We start from the raw sequence: 22,681 nt of genomic DNA, 5'->3' as shown, positions 1-22,681 counted from the left end.
TTTTATGACAAGTTCTACATTACCTAGCTTTCGCATACCACATTCTGATGCATCATACACAGTTCTTGGGTGGGGGTGGGGGGGTACTTTTGAAGTATAAAAAGCATTTAAAGAAATGTTTTTGTTTTGTTTTAGAGATAGAATTTCTCTCTACCACCTAGGCTGAAGTGTAGTAGTGCAATTATAGCTCATTGCAGCCTTGAACTTCTGGAATCCAGTCATCCACCGACCTTGGCATCCCAAATATCTTTGATGAAAGGCCTGTGTCACCATGTTTAGCTAATATTTCAAGCTATTTTTAGAGATAAGAACTCACTCTCTTGCCCAGCTTGGTTGTGAGCTGTTGACCTTCACCAATCCTTCTGCCTGGACGTCCAAGTAAGAAAGTTTGTAAGAGTTTGAATGTAAATCCTTTGAATGTAAATCCTTCTAGGTTTGTTTCTCACTTTCTCTAATATTAATGATTAATGTGTTTCTAGTCACAACTTTTGTTAGTTATTCTCTTGAATCTCACACCATATTTGTAATTATGTATATATATGTTTGTAATTATGTATATGTATTTGTAAATATGTATATATCCATAATTATGTATATATCCATATATATGTATATAATATATATACACACACACACACATAATTCCTAGCTGATATGGCATAAACAGTTTTAGGATTAATGCTTTTTACCTGTTGAAAAGCAGAGTACGTAGGAGACAGGAGATTCCTAATGTACATTTAGGGTGCCATAGACATCAGTCAGTATATGCCACAGTGGGAAACAAGAACGTTAGATAATCTGGAAAGACTGCTAAGTGGACATTCTTTACGTGACTTTTTACTGTTTCAATGTCTGTAAGTAAAAGTAGTTAGATTACTTAAACTGTTTTCAAATCTCACCAAACATTTTGCATGTTTTATGTATAAGATGCATCAAATATACAAATTAAAATTCTCATTATTATTGCTGAAATCAGACATCCCAAGAATTTGTATACATTCTATAAATTAGAAAAAATAATTACAATGTTTAATGTGTTATGAACTGAATATTTTTGTTATTAATAACAAAAACCACAGTTTATTAAAATATTTAAGGATGCCTTTTACGTATTTTCCAAGAAATTTCAATGTGTGACAAAATGAAATCTAAACCTTAAACATGATGGTTATCACAATAATGCTTTACTATTAATTTTATTAATAAAAACAATCACTGACACCAATAGTCAAGCAGTAGATCACTCACTCCTGAATTAATGCATGCACATCCTTCTGTTATAATATGTATTTTACATGAATCCCACCTGCTTTTAGTGTAATTAATCAAAAGTGGGGTTATGTCTTCTCCATTATCGTATTCCAACTGTAAATAATAGAGTCAGTTATATAATAGGCATTTGATATACATTTGCTGATTCAATAGATGTATTCATTTACTTTGACATATATCAAATACTTTAGAAGATCCTTTTGAAGCTTAAAAGTTTGGAAATATATGAAAAGAAGAAATTAAAGTTTATTTTCTTGCAAATTATAACTAAAATTATCTTCCTCTTTCATATAATTTACTTTATGATCGTATTAAGCAAATAGCTTAGCCTTTGTATCTCAGTTTCTTTTGTAAAATGAGATATTGGACTAGGTAATTTTTATGACTATTTATATCTGCAACATTCTATAATAACAAATACAAAACACTCTTTTCTCAGCATTTCACACTTGCAATAATTTATAGGAGTTTATATAACTTTTAGTTTTGGTTTCCTCTCTGAGTGCCTGAAGACATGGAATCCTCTGTATTCTACTAGATTCTCTTAGTCCTGCTATAGAAAGAACAATTCAGTAAGAACCTTCTTAAAAGCTAAAAAGAAAAAAAAAATGTATGTGCAATGTGGAATCTCAATATTCTAGGAAAAAAAAAAAAAAGAGAGAGAAGCTCTTAACAGGAGAATAAATAGGGAACAAAAAGTTTTAAAAAAAAAAATGTGAATACAGTCCCAGGGAGATGAATCAAAGTGGCTCACACAAAGACATAGCACTGATCACATTAATCAATTAGAAAAAGTTTATGGAAAAGACGTCACAATTCTCATAACAAAGGTAAGAGTTGAGAAAAGGCTTCAAGAAAATACGTGGATATTGGTTGAACTCCCAGAGGGCACAAGACAGCCAAATATGGAAGTTTTTACAAAACAAAGAAATAAAAGCAAACACTGTCTGAAAGATTTCACTATATACTGACCCAAACTTCCCACCTTGAAAGTTTCGTTAGAACACCAATAGCTAAATGGTGGGAAACGGCCATTGTATTAAGCTAACTCCCTTAGGAAAGATAAGACTACTGGGGCTGATAAAAGTTCTTACAAGCATACCATATTTAGTTTCTAATAAGAGCTATGTAGAACTATTCAACAGGATTTTGAAATACATACCATGTTCTTGAAATTTGAGGAGTAAAAATATTTTTCTAAATTAATGAATATATTGCTCTATTCTCAGGCCTAACAATGCCTTGAAATCCATGGAATTTAAAAATGGAGGATAACACCTCTGATTTCACAACATTAAAGAAAGAAAAGGTAAAACAAGATTGATATATCTAAAGTATATGTTCAGTTTATTTTAAAAATCCAGACAGGAAACCACGAGGGGATATATAAAAACAGACCTATTTTAATATAGATGGATGAAGACAGGCATTCAGAGATAAGAAAAGATTTAGTAAAACTCGAGGGAATATCATGTCTGTCTCTACTTTTAAAAGTGTGCAATATGTCCCTTTTCTAAATTTACAGAGTTCTTGTTGTTTAAAGAGTCGGAAAATAATTTTACTTGGCATCAAAATTGAATGTACTATAATTTCATAGGAAAGGAAGGAGAAAAAAGAAAGAGAGAGAGGGAGGTTTCATCAAAGATTCACATAGGTCTCCTGTGAGAAGCAGACAAAAGTGTTGCAGATCCCCTGTAAAAGAAGATCTATACTTCAGAAGGAATGCCCATAGTGTAAAATCTAAAAGGTGTTCTTATATTTTCCCACACTGGTCCTACAGACATATATTTAAATCTTATAAGAGATGCTGATTTAAGTCCTCAGTTTATTCAGTCCATACATAATGTTTTGTCACAAATATTCAGTAAAATGTAAGGTATAGCAGTATGTTCTTTAATGAGACTTAGAATTTATTTTGCATTGGAACCTTAAGCTTAAAGTGTTAACTTCTGTAACATTAAAAAATTGCAACTTTCTATAATATAATAGATAATGTAAAGATCAATGCAAAATTACATAGATTTTGCATTTCATACTGGGAATAGTATACAAAGTAAAACCAACTGATTCTCAGCACGTGACCCCAATTATAAAAAGTTTGAACACCCTCTACATTTGAAAAAGGAAAGAATTATAGGCATCTATTTACATTGTGTAATGAATGAAGAATAGTAGAATTAAGTCATAGAGCTACAATTAAGTTGTCTTCAGATAATATGGCAAATACAAATTATAAAAGGAATAATAAATTGGCCTATGGCTTTCACTCCATATGAATAGTTAGCTATCAAGTGTCATGAAAATGCCAAACATTTCTTAAAATACAACTCATTTTAATGTAATGAATGAATACATTATTATGCACTTTTTAGAAGGTAGGAGAAGGGCAGTATATCTATACAAAGAAAGAATATGACACAGACTAGTTTTTAAAAAATCCGACAATGCTTTAATTGAATTTGTACTCAATTTTTTTTAATTTGTGAAATAGAATCATTTGAGTTTATAGCTATATACTTCATAGATACATTTTTTAAAGTTGAAACACATTTTGAATAGCAAAAGAACAGATATAAGAAAAATAAATAATTTACTGTTAAATCTTGTTTTTTTTAATCATACCACAATTCCTTAAAAAATGATTTAACACATTAAAGTAATACATGCTCCTTTCTTGTTGCTGTTCATTAAATAATTTTCAGGTTTTCATCTGTTAAGTACCACTAACTTTTTCATAATTTTGCAAACAATTATATGATAACTAAGACAGAATTTTCTACCAGACAATATTTAGCTTTACAATGTGATCAAACAACTTATAGCTTGCGTAACTCATTTTGCTTAAGAAATTATTAGTTGAACTGTGATGTTCCAAGGTAATATAAAAATGTTACAAACCAAAGAAAAAAGTAAATAATGGTAATCTTATATCTTTTTACATACCTATGAAGTTAGATTTTCTCATTTAAACACTCCAGAGAACCCTCTCAGAGCACACAATAACTATGTTCTCATTAAATTAATTGTCCAGTACTTCCTAGTTTGAATACATTTTATATAGGTGATATTCCATCACCATTCTCCATCATTCAGTTATCCATATTTCATCATATTTCATACAGTTTTTTATTTTTATACTATATTTTTTATTTTATACTATAATTCTATGCATTGTATAGCTTCAATAAAGATTATTCCATTCACCTATCAAATATTTACACTAAACCTACATATAATTGTTTGACTATTTACAGAGCAGCTGCAATCATTTAACCTAGCTACTAAAAGAACAATTTGACTAAATGTCTACATTCTTGCTATTTCCCCTTTGGGGTTATGCTTGTAGCAATATGGAAAGGTAAAAAGGGACTGCGAGAAATTAAATCATTTATAAAAATAGAAAATTATTTTATGATAACCATAAGGGCATTGGGTAGTGTATGTGTACTCCTGTGTTTGTATCTCTATATGCTCTGTTTTCCCTACCCTCTCCTCCCCTTCTTTCTCGTCTCCTTCCCTTACCTTCATTTCCCCCTGTATCTTTCTCTCTTTCTCTCACCATCCAATATTCATTTATCCACCCATTTATTTATACATCAATGCATCAGCTACATGTCTGCATCTGTGTGTGTGTGTGTGTGTGTGTGTGTGTGTGTGTGTGTATGTATGTATCCACCTATACTTACTGGTCTATGTTTATCTATCTATCTGTCATCTACCTGTCTTTCTGTCTATCTATTTATCTCTCCATTCTCTTCCTAAATATCTGGAAATCATTATATTGTTATGAAAAATCCAAAACTTTAGTTAATAAATCTAAACTTATTTCCAACCTAACTTAGAAATTTACTTAAATGTAAGGCTTGACTCTGGAGGTCATCAACATCAGTTAGTGTTTATCTAGAGAAAATTTCTCAGTACGTTATTTTTACAATAGAGACTCAAATGTGCATGGACCCCAAACCACTGCCACGTCTAAAATGTTAAAAATTCTAGTATTAACTACCCAGTCAGTATTTGCCTTTCTAGAGTTGTCTTATATCCACTGTTATAACAATTTGTTTCAATCCGGAACGACAGTAACAAAAAGCTATTATCTTGCCATTTATACTTCTCTAAAACTTAAAAAAAATCTATAATTGTCCCTCTCTCCATTCTGATTATTTTACACGTTTGCTGAAGAAAGTAAGCTATACCTTCTGTTGAGCTATAATTTTACTAAGTAGTCCTTCACACTTTCATTCAACATGTTGCTCTGTCACCTGAAATTTCATTAAACTGATGTTAACTCTGATGTGTTGATCTGATTCTGTCCCCTCACCCCCAAGATACCTTCAGAGGTGGTGTAGGTTTCCATCAGGAAGCACATAAATGGTGACCATTATATTTTATATTCTGGAATGAAATAAGGAACTTAACTGCCCAGATTCATTATTTCATTATGGAATGCAAAATGTTGAATTTCTAATTCTAGCATTATTTTTTTTTTAACTGGAACACCGTTAAGAGCAATGTCCCCTTAAGAATTATTTGGCTATTCTGAGGCAGAGTTTCTACATGGAAAGCAGAGTAAAAGGTCGATTATTTTTCTTCATTGGCCAGTACAAACATGTGTTGCTTAATGATGGGGATGTGTTCTGAGGAGTGCATCATTAGGCAATTTTGTCATGTGCACATCCTAGACCGTACTTTCACAAACCTAGCTGGTACAGCATGTTACAAACCTAGTCTATATGGGATAGCCTATTACTTCTAGGCTACAAACCTGTACAGCATGTTATGGTACTGAATACTGTAGGCAACTGTAACACAATGGTAATTATTTGTGAACCAAAACATACCTAAACATAAAAAAGTTACAGTAAAAATACGGTACAAAAGATTAAAAATGGTGCACCAATATAGGGCACTTATCATAATTGAAACTTACAGGACTAGATGTTGCCCTGGGTGAGTCAGTGAGTAAATGTGAAGGTCCAGGACATTACCATGTACTACCGTAGACTTTATATAAACATTGTACATTTGGGCTACACTAAATTTATTTTAAAAATTTATTTTCTTGATAATAATTTAGCCGTAGTTTACTGTAACATTTCACTTTACAAACATTTTCATTTGAAAACTTTTTGACTCCTGTAATAATGCTTAGCTTAGAACACAAATACATCATACTGCCGTACAAAATTATTTATTTTTATATTCAGAATCTCTAAGCTTTAGGCAATGTTTAATGTTTTCAACTTTATAAACATTTAGTTAAAAACTAAGACATAAACACACATAGTAGCCTAGCCCTGCGCCGGGTCAGAGTAATAAATGTCGTTGTCTTCTATCTCCATGTCTTGTCCCACTGGAAGTTCTTCAGGTGCAGTAATATGCATGGAGCTGTCATTTCCTATGATAACAATGATTCCTCTAAAACACCTCCTGAAGGACCTGCCCGAGGCTATTTTAAAGTTTTTAACAATTATGTAGAATTACTACATGAAAATAATAACAAGACACTTAGTATAGTAAATACATAAACCAGTAACATGCTTGTTTACTATCATTATCAAGTTTTATGTACCATGCATAACTGTACATGCTGTACTTTTATACAAGTGGCAGTGCAGTAAGTGTGTTTACACCAGCATCACCACAAACACATCTGTAAAGCATTACACTATCACTTTACAAAGGCTACGACATCATTGGGTGATAGAAATTTTTTAGCTCCCTTATAATTTTATGGGACCACTGTGGTGTGTACAGTTTGTCTTTGACCAAAACGTTGTTATGCGGCACATGACTGTATTTAGAATATACAGTTGTTCTCCTTACACGCATTTTTGACTAACATAATCCCCTGGATTCAAATATATTTAATGTTTCAATACTTTATGACGGTGATGCTTATTGATGCTCCTATGTTGTCCTATATCTGGGCAATGGGAGCAAATGCAGGATAGCTTTTAAGTGTTCTTGACATGACCTTTAATCTTTGACAATTTTCTTATTTCTGGTATGATAAAATATTTGTATTATTTTTATCATATAACTGGAATCAGCTATTTCTTCTAGAAATCTTCATCCTTACTAGTGAGAAAATCAGAGGACATTAATCTCACTGCTATTAAATTCATCATAATTTCTATTCTCTTTCAGGACATAAACCTAAAAAAGACACATATACATATATTTTAGTGATAAAATATATACATTCATTCTGTTTTTTCTAGATCATATCTAAGCTTCTGGATTTTCTCTTATTTGATTTTGTATGTCCGTGCCATTGATACTTACAACCTTGATTAATAACAAAGTTGTTTTAATTAATGGCTTGCTTTAACCTACGTGCCAGTTTCAGGAAACAATACCAGCACTACTAATAACAATATGATTAGAAAACAACAGGGTTCTTTTGTGTTGTTGTTTTGGTTTTTGTTTGTTTGTGTGTTTACTTTTTTGATACAGAGTTTCACTCTTGTTGCCCAGGTTGGAGTGTAATGGTGCAACCACAGCTCAACGCAACCACTGCCTCCTGGGTTCAAGTGATTCTCCTGCCTCAGCCTCTCTATTAGCTAGGATTACAGGCGTGTGCTATCATGCCCAGCTAATTTTGTGTTTTTAGTAGAGACGGGGTTTCTCCATGTTGGTCAGGCTGGTCTCAAACTCCTGACTTCAGGTGATCCATCCACCTTGGCCTCGCAAAGTGCTGGGATTACAGGCATGAGCCACCGGGCCTGGCCAAAACAGGTTTTTTGTTTGTTTTTATGTTTGTTTTTAATCTTCTTCTTCTTTTTAAGACATATTCCATCAATCAGATTAGTATTTCAAAATCACTGAGATAAAGACTCTCTACTGCACTATGAAAACAACTTGCTACAGTTAAACTTGTATTTTGCTCCATTTTTAAAGATTTAATTTTTTAATATATTTTGTTTTATAATTATAGAATGCATGTTCATATGTCTAAAGTTAATTCCATAAAAGTCCACCTTTTTTTTTTTTTTTTTTTCCAATACAGAGGACAGAGTCTTGCTGTGTTGCAGAGGCTGGAGGGCAGTGGTACGATCTCAGCTCACTGCAACCTCCACATTCAGGGTTCAAACGATTCTCATGCCTCAGCCTCCCGAGTAACTGGGATTACAGGTGCCTGCCATCACGCCTGGCTAATTTTTGTATTTTTTATAGAGACAGAGTTTCACCATGTTGGCCAGGCCTGTCTTGAACTCTCTACCTCACGTAATCCTCCCACCTCGGCCTCTCAAAGTGCTGGGATTTCCTGCATGAGCCACCATGTCCAGCCTTTATTTATTTATTTTTCTTCTTGCTCTGTTTAAGTTGCTTTTTTTTTTTCTCTTTTCCTCTCTCTCTGTCTCTCTCTCTCTCTCTCTCTCTGTCTCTCTCTCTCTCACACACACACACACAATTCTATTTGAATTTTGATTTATCCTTTTATTTTGATTTGTTTGCAGATTTGTTTTTAAATAAAACACACACACATTTATGCATGTATTATCTCATCCATCCATTCTTTGATAAATGAAAACACACCGGTAACAATAGTATCCACTTCATTTTATACTTTATCCCAGAAATTTGTTACATATATAGCTTGTCTTCATTCTTTTCTAAACTCCAGAGTATTACATTGGGCGAATATACTATAGTTTATTCAATTAATCTTTATTAAAGGATTTTTGGATTTTAGACAGTTCTTCACTATTGGTTTAAAGTTGTTCTTTCTTGGTTTTATTCACTGTATGTTTAATTTCTTTGTAATTTTTGTTTTATTAATCTATTTTCCTGATCTATCAATTTTTTCTTATAGCTATGTTTGTTATCCCATAATTTTCAGGTGTTTAGTTTTTATAATTACTTCCAAGATGTTCTAAAATTTCAGCCTATATTTTCCATTAGACAGAATAGTCAATGAATAACTTGGTTACAATGTTTGTTATTTTAATGTCTTTTGATAAGCAGATATTTTTACATTTCTAATGATTCATCTATTTCGTTATTTTAAATTATATTCTTTCTCTTTCTTTCTAGTAAACATTAGCTTAATCTCAAATCACAAAATAATTCTCTTATGTTTTCTCCCAAACATTTTTTACTTTTCTGTTCAGGTGTATTATCCATCTCAAGTTAATGTTGTGTTTGATACAAGTCAATAATTAGGCACTTTTTTGTCTCCACATATATGGATATCCAGTTTTTCTGAGATCATTTGTTTGAAGACTTTCTTTTCCCACACTGACTATATTTAATACTTTACTTTTTAAAATATATTTTCCATTTTTTGAAAATCAGATGACTGTGTAGGTATTAGTCTATTTCTGTGCTAGTGTGTGTGTGTGTGTGTGTGTGTGTGTGTTTCTATGTGTTGGTTCTTATGCCAGTACTGGTAGTGATAGGAGGCAGACAAATTCCTAGGCAGACAGCGAGGAGTCCCCAGTGGAACTCAACCTTCAAGCCAAGGACAGTCTGAAGCATGAACACCAAACTAGCAATTCCGGATCGAGTCCATAGACCAGAGTGAAAACTTCCTTTTTATGTTCAGTGTGCTCAGCCCCTGATTGGTCCCAGGCCAAGCCTTCACTTCAGCCCCTGATTTGTTCTCCACATCACCATACCTCTTTCTGAATGGTACCTTTTCCAAGCCCACCCAGAAATCAATCAGCACGAATCTCCCCATTCTAAATCCATAAAAACCTGGATTCAGTCTCACAGCTGACAACTCACTTTCAGGATCCCTCTCACTGCTGAGAGCTTTCTCTCTGTCCCTCAGTAAAATTATACTCTGCCTTACTCACACTCTAGTGACCATGTAACTCATTCCAGTTGGTTGTGAGACGAGAACTTGGAACTTTCCGAACTGCGGGAATGAAAGAGCAGAAACACTCCCTCCCACCTCCTGAACTTTGAGAAGGAAGAGATTTCTTGGGGACTCATCCAGAATCAGTGGAAGGCTGAGTAAGAGTGACCCTATGACTCTTTACTTTCAATTCCACAGCTGCTTGTCCTCAGATATTTTTCTAGAACAGATGGAGCATTAAGCTTCTGTCAGTTAATTAAGGGTGAATTGTGTGGCTGCTGGTCTACAACACACAGGTAACAGGCTTGCCGGGCAGAACTTTGTTAATAACCCTTCACCTTTAGGTGTTGGGAATGCTGGCATTGTTCCAATCTAGTTTACCTTCATGGAAGTCTTGCCATGCCATAGGATCAGAACAAGGTCCTTAAGGTATCTTGCTGAGGGTACATTCTTGGTGTTACCTGAAGACTCCTGGACCAGCTCCAGTCACCAAAGGTTCATTCGTGTGTTCCCATCATATTTTCTTTTGAGACTGTCATGGCTGCTAACCCGTCCTTATATACAACTTTACAAGCGGTTTTGCTACCCCAAAGAGATAGTATTACTGGGCAGAATGAGTACTTGGCTTAGTCATCAGGAGTGTAACTCAGAACAATGTGGTTTTTATTTATTTCTAGAAAGAAGGGAATACAAAGATTTAAAGAGTTTTTTTTCCTCTGTTGAAGAAACCCACTGGCAAACAATAGGAGGCTATTTTGCCCTAGACAACATTTCATTCTCTGCATTATAGTTGTTTTTCCAACTTGTCAGGAGTCAACACAGTGCAGCAAACAGGGGAGTCAATATATGCAAAAAAAATTGTTCTTTTGGGGCCATTTTGTTAGGCTGGGCCCCCAGTCCTTGCGGACCTCTCTCTGCCTTCTGCCTAAAGAGGATCTGATCCCTCAGCTTCACACTAACATTTCAGACTCTCTCAATAACTGCAGAATCCCTTGGATAAATTGGAACGGATGGCAAGTGGACTCTTCCCTTTGAGTGCCTAATCTGCCTTATTCCTGAAAATCGAAGTCCCTCGTCTGCTGGTCTTATTAAAATCAGCTTGTGTGTGTCCTACAGCTTGCCCCATTTGTGAATGGAAAAAATCTGCTTGTAATAGGGAAGCAACAGTGCACATGCCCTGCCAGTTGTTGGCTGCAATTTGATGAGGGCCACTGGGAACTAATTTAATGGATCCATACTCCCTCCTAAGGTACCTCTCTTGTCTTCAGTTAGAATCATTTCTCGGCAGGAGAAGGGGACTGTGTCTGGGAGTCAACCGCTCCAGTTTCCTCAGGTGATATGATCTGGTGCTGTCTATCAACTATCAGTTGAGGGATGTTTTGAAAGATTTAAGGATGCTCCCTCTGTTAGAGTTCCTTGACCAAATCCTATTACTTCAATGTGTTTTCCAAGCTTCAGTCTGGAGCCCTAGAAGGGAAACTAGATCTGAAGGATCCAGAGGCAGTCAACAGTGAAAGGCTAGGGAACAGTGAGGGTAAGCATGATGATTCCTGCCAATCAGGCATTCCTGCTTCATGGGTGGAGGTCATGCTTGCATCCATGGCATGACATGAATGCCATAAGCCCATCCATGGTGTCAGTACCAGTTACTGAAATTCTAAAGATGCCTTAAATTCAAGATAATAAAGATGGGTAACAAACCACCTGCAGCCAGCAATCCCCTGGAGTGCATCCTGAATCACTGGAACTCCTTTGACCCTCAGACTCTAAAGAAAAATTTTCTTTCATTCTTTTGAAAATGGGCCTGGCTGGATTATAATTTGCAGGATGGGGAAAGTTGGTCTCTGGAGGGAAGTACCAATTTTACTATTATCTTGCAACTGGACCTTTCTGTAGATGTGAAGGCAAATGGTCTGAGGTCCCATAGGTTCAGGCTTTCCTTGGCCTTCAGTGTAATCTAGACCTTTGCTGATGTTGTAGGATTGATCCAGCTCTCCTGGAAGTCATCTCAGGAGTGGCTGCAAGGACAACCCTTTGGACTTTCTGGGACTGGAGCTGGTCCAGGAGCCTTCAGGTAACACCAAGGTGTAGCCTCAGCAAGACCCCTTAAGGACCTTATTCTGATCCTATGACATGGCAAGACTTCCATGAATAAAATCTAGATTGGAACAAAGGAACTAGGGAAGCAAACTCCAGAGGTGTCTCCAGTGTGGGAGTGGGCTACCTCTGGTCCTGCTCCTCCTGGTCTATCCAGTCCTCCCTATCCAGGTCCTCTCTAAAGCTTGTTCCTATCCTAGAAATTCTCATTTCAGGTGGGTCCCAGCCTCACTTCTGCCTATGCATGGACTCATCAGCATGCATTTCTCCATTCTAAGACCGTAAAAACCCAAGAATCATTCTTACAGCCACCAACCCACTTATGCTTCCCCTCTCACTGCTGTGAGCTGTCTTTCTGTCACTTAATAAAATTCTACTCTTTCTGATGTCTGTGTACCTCATTCCTCTCAGTCATGATGATAGTGACAGGAGAGAGAAATTTCTAGGTAGACATGGATTGGCCCCCAGTCAAACCCAACCTTCAAGCCGAAGACAACCTAAAGCCTGAAAACTGAACTGGCAGCTCCAGATAGAGGCCATGACCAGAGGGAGAACTTCTATCCCATATTTCCCCTTCCTTGATTGGTTCCTTCTGGATAATGCCTTCTAACCAATCAGATGGTACTTTCTCCAAGACCACCCATGGACCAATAAGCATGAACTCCCCAGTCCTAAGTCTATAAAAACCCTGGACTCAGCCTCACAGACAGCTACCTACTTTCAGAGCCCCTCTTGCAGCTAAGAGCTTTCATTCTGTTACTCAATAAAATTATTCTCTGCTTTACTTGCTGGTGTCTGCATACCTCATTTCTCTTGGTTACAGGACAAGACCCCGGAACCCACTGAATGGTAGGAACAAAAAGAGCTGTAACACTCTTTACCACTTGCTGATCTACAGAAGTGAAAAAAGCCACTGTGTGCCACACTCTCCCATTTATCAAACCACAGACAGCAGGAATAAAAAGACTTGTAACACCCTAGCTGAACTACTGGAGTGAAAAACCTACTGGATGCCACTCCCTTCTGCTTACCAAACTATGAGAACAAAAAAGCTGCGACAGTGGGAAAAGAACTTGGAACTTCTCAAACTACAGAAGTGAAAGAGCCTAAACACTCCCTCTCACTCGCCAAACTATGGAAGTGAAGAAGCTACAATACTGTAACACTTCTTCCTGCCCACCAAACTACAAACTACAGAAGTGAAGAAGCTGCAACATTTCCACTGCCTTGATTACTATAGCTTTACAGTAAGTCGTAGAGTTAAGTAGTACACATCCTGCAATTTGTTGTTCCTTTTCAGGAACGTGTTAACTATTCTACATCATCTGTACATTCATATGAGTTTGTCAGTTTTTTACACAATATCTGCCAGGATTAGATTTGGAATTACATTGAATGTTTAAAACAATTTTTCCAAAATGGATAACCTTAATATATTAAATTTACTGATTCACGAAAATCATATACAGCTCCATTTTTTTTCTTCAATGTCTGTCAAGAATATTTAGTAATTTGCAGTTTATACATTACCTACACATTTTATTAAAAGTATCTCTAAGGAGTTTTTGTTTTTTCATGTTAATATTAACTAAATTATTCATTTTTTTCTCTTTTTGTTTCCTTTTAGTGTGCAAAACTAAAATTTCTAAGTTATTATGTAGATTCCTAGAGATTTTATATGTAAATAATGAAGTAATTGATAAGTAGCTTTTTATTTATTTTCCTTACCTTACTGCAACAACCTTTGTTGCAATATTGAACTGAAGTGGTGAGATTAGGGATTCTTGACTTTTTCCAAAATATATTTGGAAAATCTTCAATATTTCACCATTGGATATGATGTCAGTTTTAGATTTACTTACATGCTGTTTACATGGCTTAAACAATTTCTTTATATTCTTAGGATGCTGAGACTGTTTATGTTATTAACATTGTAAATTTGAATAATGCCTTTTCTGCATCTATTGGAATGATCGAGTGCTTTTCTATTCTATTCTATTAATAACAAGAATTAAATAGATTGATTTTAAAATTAATCAGACCTGAGCTAAACATAAGCTACCGTGATATGTGAACATTTTCTATATTGATGGATACGATTTGCCAGTAATTTGTTAATGATTGTTGTGTTTGTGTTTAAGGATGACATCATTGTTTATATGTTCTTTTTCTTTCCTTTTTGGGGGTAATTTTATTATCATAGTTTAGTGTTAGGCATTAGCAAAGAAGTGGGAAAATGTGTTTTTCTTCTCTATTTAAAGGATCATGTAAGACTCTGATGATCTGATTTTTGAGATTTTGATTATATTCACCAATGAAATAATTTTACCTTGGAGGTGTCTTTATGAAATATATTTTATAACTAATAATTTAATTAGTAGCTATAGGCTGTCAAGTTTTCTGTTTTACTTCATGCCTTTTTTGATAGTTGTACTTTTCAAGAAGTGTATTTATTTTATCAACATGTTCAAGTCTATCAAAACAAAGTTGTTATTAATATCCCCTTATTATTTATTTATGTATTATCTGTGGTGATAGTCATGCTTTCAGTCAAAGATGCTGATTTGTGCTTTTTTGGTGTTTTTTAAATTTAATAGCTGAGCTAAAGAACTATCAATTTTGTGGGTATTTTAAAATGACCAACTTTGGCTTTACTAATACTCTATGTTTTTGCCATTGATATCACTTCTGTATTTTGTTCATTCACCCAATTATTATTACTTCATTTCATCTTACTCTTTTTTTAGCTTATTTTGGAACCATAAGCAATTACTTAGGCTTTCATTTTCTTCTTGTATAAAATGTACAGCTATGGATTCATCTCCCAACTATTTTTGTGGCAGTATCACACTGTTTTTGGTATGCTCTAATTTCTAGTACAAGGTATTTTTTTGCTGTTTGTGTGCATGTGTGATTCTTCTTTGATCTTGAATCATTTGTAAATGTATTCTTAAACATCCCAGAGTTTGTATTTTTAAATATAGGTTATTGACTACTGACTAAGTATATTTTCTTACAAAACTAATTTTGTATAATATAAGAACTTTTAAGTTATTTAACGTGTTTTAAGTACCATCAAATAGTATATTTTGGTACATGTGACAAGTACAGTTGAAAATAATTCATATTACGAAGTTGTTAAATTCAGTGTTCTATATTACAATTAATTCAAAGTCATTGGGAGGATTTTTTCAAGTCTACGTCATTGTTGGTTTTTTTCTAGTTGCTTTTGTCAGTTTCTGAAAGATAAATTTACTATCACACATTCTGCTTATGATATATTCTACTTCTCTTTCTATGCTTATCAATTTTGTTTTATGTATTTGAAAGCTCTTCTGTACATAAACGTTTTCAAGTTTTTTATTTTCTGAATAATCTTGTATTATTATGAAATATTTCTATTTATCTCTTTTCATTATATTTATCATGATATCTACTTTTTTATAGGAATGTAGAAAACATAGCCTATTTATTCTTTTTTTTCCTTTGGCATGATGTTTTTTTCTATATAATTAACTTCAACATATCTATGTCTATTTACTTAAAATATATCATTTGTCAAAGTATTTTTCTCCACTTTGTAAGTAATGCATCATAAACATTAAAGATTAAATATCTTCAATTAGGGTATTAAATTCATTAATATTTAATGCCAATCAATTAGTTTGAATAGAATCCTAGAATTTTAATTTATGTATATCATCTTATTATTTCTATGCTTGTTTTCTTCCCTTTTTGGGATGACTTGAATTTTTTTTTTTTTTTTTTTTTTTTGAGACAGAATCTCACTCTGTTGCCCAGGCTGGAGTGCAGTGGCCAGATCTCGGTGCCCTGCAAGCTCCGCCTCCCGGGTTCCCGCCATTCTCCTGCCTCAGCCTGCCGAGTAGCTGGGACTACAGGCACCGCCACCTCGCCCGGGTAGTTTTTTTTTTTTTTTTTTTTTTTTTTTTATATTTTTCGTAGAGACGAGGTTTCACCATGTTAGCCAGGATGGTCTCGATCTCCTGACGTCGTGTTCCACCCTCCTCGGCCTCCTAAAGTGCTGGGATTACAGGCGTGAGCCACCGCGCCTGGCAACTTGAATATTTTTAGATTTTCATTTTAGGTTATACAATAATTTTTTAGATGAATTTATTTGCATACATTTTTAGTGGATATACTAGGGATTAAAATATAACTCCATCAAGTTTGATAATCTACTAAGAATAACATTTTAATGCCTGATAAAAAATATATAAATCTTGTACTTATACTTAATAATTCATCCCCTTCCAATCTTTCATATTCTAAATGTAAGATATTTGTGTATGTATATATACTTATGAAATATATATATCATATACTTATGAGATATATATAAGATATTTATATACTCATATATACTTATGAGATACATAGATATCATAAGTACATAAGTTTTAAGCTCCACAAGGCATTTTTATTCTGCTTTTAAAAACAATATATACATACACATAATATATATCATATATTATATATTATATATCTTACAATCTTATAAGATACATATATCTCATATATACTTAGGAGATATATACATATGTATATATATCTCATAAATACCTACGTTTTAGGCTCCATAAGGCATTTTTATTCTGCCTTTAAACAATCAAATGTTGTTAAAATTATTAAGATAAAAATATATTATTTTATTCACAAATTTGCCTTTAATTTTATTTATTTTTTCAGATTAAAACGTTTCCATTTCATATTATTGTCCTCTATTTTAAGGTCATTCACAGTAAAGGTTTTCTGACAAAAGATTACTTTGTTTCTTTTATCTAAAAATATCTTTATCTCAATTTCATTTTCAAAAGATATTCTTAGTGGATGTAGAAATCGATTTTTGTGGCACTTTAAGAATATGTTGTTCCACTGTCTTCAGAATTTCATTATTTCTGATAAGAATCAATAATCATGAAAACTGATATTCTTCTAGATATAATGTGCTGTTTTTCTCTGGTTGCTTTTAATATTTATCTTGATTTTCTCTTTATTTGGGTTTAATAGTGGTTTGATGATAAGCCTCAGTGATTTTCATTTTCTTAGTTTAAACTCTATTAGGTTTTGTTAGACTTCTTGGATCTGTAAATTTGTATCCATCACCACATTTGTAAAAATTGCAGTCATTATTTTTCCAAATATTGTCTCCACAATATATATCCTACTTATTCTCACTATTTCATAAACTACATTTATGTTAGAATATGATATTGTTCCATATGCCCCTAAACAACTTTATTTAATTTTTGACACTTTTTGTCTACTCTTGAATTTGCATAAACAAATAAAACACAAAACAATTTATTGGTCAATGCTTATATAAATGAATATTAAAGCATCTAATGTTATGTTAGATGGGATTTTATTATGATTTGAATATCAAATTTTAGCAATAGAAATGATGACATTTATTAATAGTTTGGTATCATATTAGGAAACTTCAATCTGCCTACTAATTTTATCCATTTATGTATTAATAACCTAGAACAGTTTGGCAAACTCTGGTTCATAAGTTTGTCATCCGCTTTTTTAAAGAAACTACTACAGAAATTTATTTATTTATATATTTCCTATGGCTGCTTTTGTGCTACAATGTCAGAGTTAAGTCGTTGCAAAAGAGACTATAAGGACCAGAAGTCTGAAACATATACTATCTTACCCTTAAAAAAGAAGTTTGCCTACTCCTGACTTAAAACGTAGGTGAAAACATATTTATATGGAAATTTTAAGCACTCTCTCTTATTATAGGAAACACAAAATATAAACTGTCTTTAGATTAATTTGCTGGTTATTCCTTATTAATAAGTTAATATCTAATGAATATATGTTTTCCTTATGACAAGCATTACATTTTTATCTGTTTTATAAGCAAAACATATTAAAAACATTTTTTCAGATCTAAAAGAAATAATAAAAAATGACAGTAATTAAGTGGTTGATTAGTTTAGTGAAATTCATATATACTAGTTATTGCTTAAGGAAGAAAACATATGTTTAAAAAATTGACAAGAAGACAGAAAATATACTAACACTTGGTATTTTGTCTGTTTTCAGGGATAATGAACCTTAAATATTAAAATTTTATTTTGTAATAAGATAAATATATAGAGAGAATTTATACTGATAATAAAAATATGTTTTTTTAAAAGCATGAGAAAAAGCTAAAGACCATTAGTGATCCTATCAATAGAAAATAAAATTATGAAACGATTCTTTTTTTTTTTTTTTTTTGAGACAAATCTCACTCTGTCACCCAGGCTGAAGTGCAGTGGTGCGATCTCGGCTCACTGCAACATCCACCTCCTGGGTTTAAGCAATTCTCCTGCTTCAGCCTCCCAAGTAGCTGGGACTATAGGCGCCCACTACCGTGCCCAGCTAATTTTTGTGTTTTTAGTAGAGACAGGTTTCACCATGTTGGCCAGGCTGGTCTCAAACTACTGACCTTACGTGATCCGCCCTCCTCGGCCTCCCAAAGTGCTGGGATTACAGGCATGAGCCACTGGAAAGAATTGTTCAAAACGAATGAAAGTTAGCAGACATAAGACACTTATAAATAAGAGTTCAAAAGGCATAATTAGAGTTTCAGGTAGTAAATTTTATTATCACATAAAGACTCTCAAAAATATTAAAACTATTAACAAATTTGAGGGAGAAATCTTATCCATATATTATGTTTGATTACAGATTAAATCAATATGTCATTTTACAAGAATAAAAATAAAATTTTCTGAAACTATTCAGATGTAAGACAGAAAATAACAAACCAAATACCGCATGTTCTCACTCATAGGTGGGAATTGAACAATGAGATCACTTGGACACAGGAAGGGGAACATCACACACACCAGGTCCTATTGTGGGGAGGGGGTAGGGGGGCGGGATAGCATTAGGAGATATACTTAATGTAAATGACGAGTTAATGGGTGCAGCACATCAACGTGGCACATGTATACATATGTAACAAACCTGCACATTGTGCACATGTACCCTAGAACTTAGAGTATAATAAAAAAAAGAAAAAAAAAAGAAAATGCTCACGTTTGGATCATTACATCAGGAAAAGAGTTGGGAAAATATATAAACTCAGATCTATGCCTGACAGTTTCAATAGCAAAAACTTTATTACATCCACATGAAAATAGATTCTAGAACGAAGAATTTTGGACTGGAAACTCAATCTCTTCATTAAAACAGTGAACGGAAACTGATAAATGGAGACCCTATGTCAAGTGTCCAAAAGTCAATGAAACAAAAATCACTTAAGATTGTAACAATGACTGACTGTGTATACATTTCTTTTACTACTACTTGCTATATACAAGTCATATTTAAAGGATTTTCTATAGGTCAAATGAATGAAGTCAATAAAAGCTAACATTTTTATTGTGCTTAATCTACTTCAGGCACTATTCTAAGTACTTTCAAACATTAATTCATATAATCTTTATGACAATCTTATGTTGTCAAGCTTCACATTTTGGCAATGTCTCTATTTGCCTAGACCCACATTGGGGTCCTAGAAACTGGTCTTCAACTACTGCCCTACACCTAAATCCAAATTTTGATGTGATAAATATTTAATTTTGCAAAATTTTGGAATGTACCAGCCACCCTTGTTTTTTATATGAACTGCAATTTTGGGGGTCCTCAAGAGCACCGTCCAGTGTAATAATTCATTAAGACTCACAGAACTCACTGAAAGCCATTATAAACACAATGACTATTTAAAATATGCCATTAAAATCAGCCACAAAAAGAGATGAATGGGGAAAAGTGCAGGAGGTTTCCAAATATGAAGCTTCCAGTAGTACTCTTCCAGTGATGTCATGCACAACACTAACTGCTCTCAGCAATGATGTGTAGCAATATGCATGGAGTATGGCCAACACAGGAAGCTCACCTAAGCCTTTTGTTCCAGGTTTTTTTTTTTTTGGATTTGATCTTGTAGACATCACTGCCCATGTGGCTGACCTTAGCCTCCAGTCCCTCCAGAGGTTAAGTTGACACCTTGTGGCTCAGAGGTCCCACCATAAATTATTGTTAGCATAGACTATTAGGCATGACCCAATCTCCACAGGTAAACAAAGCCACTCTTATCAGGCAGGATATTCAAAGGACTTAAAGATTAACTCTCAGAAAAAAAGAGCAAAAACCGGACCTCTCTTTTGGAGAGGTTAATTTTTTCCTACATTAGTCCACAGATATGGTGCATCTGTATTGGGCTTTAATCGATTGCATAATTATGTTAGGTAAACAGGAAAATGCCTTTTCAGATTTTCTTAAATTAAATCTTAAGAATATTAATGACAAATGCACAAAAATCGTATGTAGTTTCACATTACATCTTAACCAAATATGCCACCTTTTGAATGCAGCAAAATTAAATTATTTTCAAATTATTGTTATATGACTTCAAAAATGTCCTGCACAATTTGATGTGCCTAAATAATAAGAACTATCCCTGGAAAGAGAAATATACACCCGAAATGATTATTGCAATTTATTTTCCTCTCACTTTGCTTCCAAATGACTTGTAAGAAAGATATAACTTAACAATACAATAACAAGTAAGGATGCTGCAATTTCATGTCCTGGGAACCTAATATCTTTCTTAATTATGAATACAACTCTTATTAAGAATATATTTGGAAGAGCTGCAAAGGACATGTATAAACCCTTACTTTGAAGTCACTATAAAGTAAAAGAATGACAAAGTAGGGTAAGTGTAGTGCAGAGTAGAAAAGCTATCTTGGCACAATTGTCACTGCCTCATAAAATTCTTTTTTCCTGACTTTACAAGTGAAAATTTAAACATGAGTATACCTTTAACTAAGCTTAGTATGCCAGGCTAAACATGGTAAACTCTATGTGTTGGTGAATAAATATGTCTATTGGTATTATTATATGAATGTCCTTAAATAAAATATCTTTCTAATTTTAAATACTATGCAGAGTGTGGTAATGTGAAATTTCCTTTCAATATCTGTAGTATAGCTGTTAGGAAATAGTAGCTGGTAGCGTTCTGACTTCTAGTCTTAATAACTACTTTCACTGAAAATAAAATGCATCATTTTGGACATTCATTTTCAATTTCGTCTGCCAAATGAAATGTTATCATTTACAAATCAATGGAGTGATCTGATCAAACACAAATTTGATTATACTCTCTCTTCCACGCTAAAATTTAAACCTACAATAGCACATAATACATAATTCAAAGGTATTCAATTTTTGCAGCATTTCCTACAGTGCACAAGAAAATTTCTTTTTGCAAGCCACTAAAATCCAACTAATTGGATATTTTATTTAATACTACCTTCGTTAAGGTTAGATTTATCATGTTATTGATCACCTTTCTCATTTTGTGTTAACAAATTCAAAGTAAAGAACTCATACTTTTTTGATATTAACTATTTTGTTCACTGAACCTCTTTTAAAAGTATATTTATTTTTCAGAGATGTCTCATATAGGTAATTTCAGAGGAGCAAATATTATGTAGACGTCTTTGTCTACCCATGTGTAATATTTGGATGCCTTAGCCAATATCAAAATCATGTACGAAGACTAATTTTAGAATAAAATTAAGTATATGTGTTCAACTTATAAATTGTGATAAACCTAATGCTATATTATTATACCATTACATGACATTATATATTATTTGTTCCTTATTCTTATATTTAAAAGTGTATATATTCTCCATAGTAATTTATGTTGTCTGATTTGTTGTCTATTGTAATATTAGAATAAGAAAACCTTTTATATTTACAGTTGAATTGTTGTTTTTAATTTTTTTACTGTGGTAAAATACACATAACATAACTTTTCCATTTTAAGCATTTTAAGCATACAATCCAGTGGCATCGATTACTTTTACAATGTCATATATCCATGGCTTGTATTTCCCAAGATTATACCTCATCCCAATCAGAGACTCTCTACCCGCAAACAATATCTCCTCCTGTCTTTGTATGATTACGTTTTATTTTAAGTATCTGTTTATAATCCAATTTTGTTTAACGCTTAATTACTGTACACATAAATGAGAAGACTTTTGGCTAAACCATGAGCCTACAATTTCTGTTTATTAAACTATAAAAATATATTTTAGAAACTGCTGAAAATATATCTTAAACACACTGTGGTATTGTGGGCAGGGAAGGGAAAGGATGTCTTGAGGTCCTGGTAAACATTGGTCACACAGGCCAGGCGAGGTGGCTCAAGCCTGTAATCCCAGCACTTTGGGAGGCCGAGACGGGCGGATCACGAGGTCAGGAGATCGAGACCATCCTGGCTAACACAGTGAAACCCCGTCTCTACTAAAAATACAAAAACTTAGCCGGGCGAGGTGGCAGGCGCCTGTAGTCCCAGCTACTCGGGAGGCTGAGGCAGGAGAATGGCGTGAACCCGGGAGGCGGAGCTTGCAGTGAGCTGAGATCCGGCCACTGCACTCCAGCCTGGGTGACAGAGCGAGACTCCGTCTC

At 33.7% G+C, this 22,681-nt stretch overlaps 1 long non-coding RNA gene across 1 annotated transcript; it reads left to right on the top strand.

Moving 5' to 3' along the window:
* The first annotated feature begins 327 nt into the window (after positions 1-327).
* LOC126947906 (uncharacterized) lies at positions 328-13,699 on the top strand. The gene is made up of 3 exons (XR_007723247.1): positions 328-378; positions 12,059-12,152; positions 12,999-13,699. It is a non-coding gene; the product is annotated as an uncharacterized LOC126947906 (long non-coding RNA).
* Positions 13,700-22,681: the final 8,982 nt, after the last annotated feature.

The sequence above is a fragment of the Macaca thibetana genome, chromosome 2 (genome assembly GCF_024542745.1).
Source record: "Macaca thibetana thibetana isolate TM-01 chromosome 2, ASM2454274v1, whole genome shotgun sequence".
Lineage (NCBI taxonomy): Eukaryota > Metazoa > Chordata > Mammalia > Primates > Cercopithecidae > Macaca > Macaca thibetana.
Note: the sequence above shows the minus strand (reverse complement) of the source record. Positions and strands in the feature narration are given on the sequence as shown.